We start from the raw sequence: 232 nt of genomic DNA, 5'->3' as shown, positions 1-232 counted from the left end.
CCCCCCCCCCCAGCCCTACAGCAGCTCAGGGACCACCCTGGGGTCCCTACATACCCCCATGATAACCCAGGGTGTCCCTTGGTGTTCTCCTTCCCCATCCCCACACCAACTTGGGAGCTCGCTGAGATGTCCCTGTGCCCCCCACCCCCAGGGCAGCTCAGGGACCACCCAAGGGGACCACACGCCCCCCCACAATAATCAAGGAAGACCCTTGGGGGGCGTCTTACCCCGC

The 232-nt window shown here is 65.5% G+C and overlaps 1 protein-coding gene across 1 annotated transcript in view; it reads right to left on the bottom strand.

Annotated features, from left to right (window-relative positions):
* LOC104073908 (PDZ domain-containing protein GIPC1-like) overlaps positions 1-232 on the bottom strand; it is a gene marked incomplete at its 3' end in the record, with an annotated part of 1,175 nt that overhangs the window by 447 nt on the left and 496 nt on the right. The window lies entirely within an intron of this gene.

Source organism: Fulmarus glacialis, unplaced genomic scaffold (assembly GCF_000690835.1).
Source record: "Fulmarus glacialis isolate BGI_N327 unplaced genomic scaffold, ASM69083v1 scaffold15143, whole genome shotgun sequence".
In the NCBI taxonomy this organism is placed as follows: domain Eukaryota; kingdom Metazoa; phylum Chordata; class Aves; order Procellariiformes; family Procellariidae; genus Fulmarus; species Fulmarus glacialis.
Note: the sequence above shows the minus strand (reverse complement) of the source record. Positions and strands in the feature narration are given on the sequence as shown.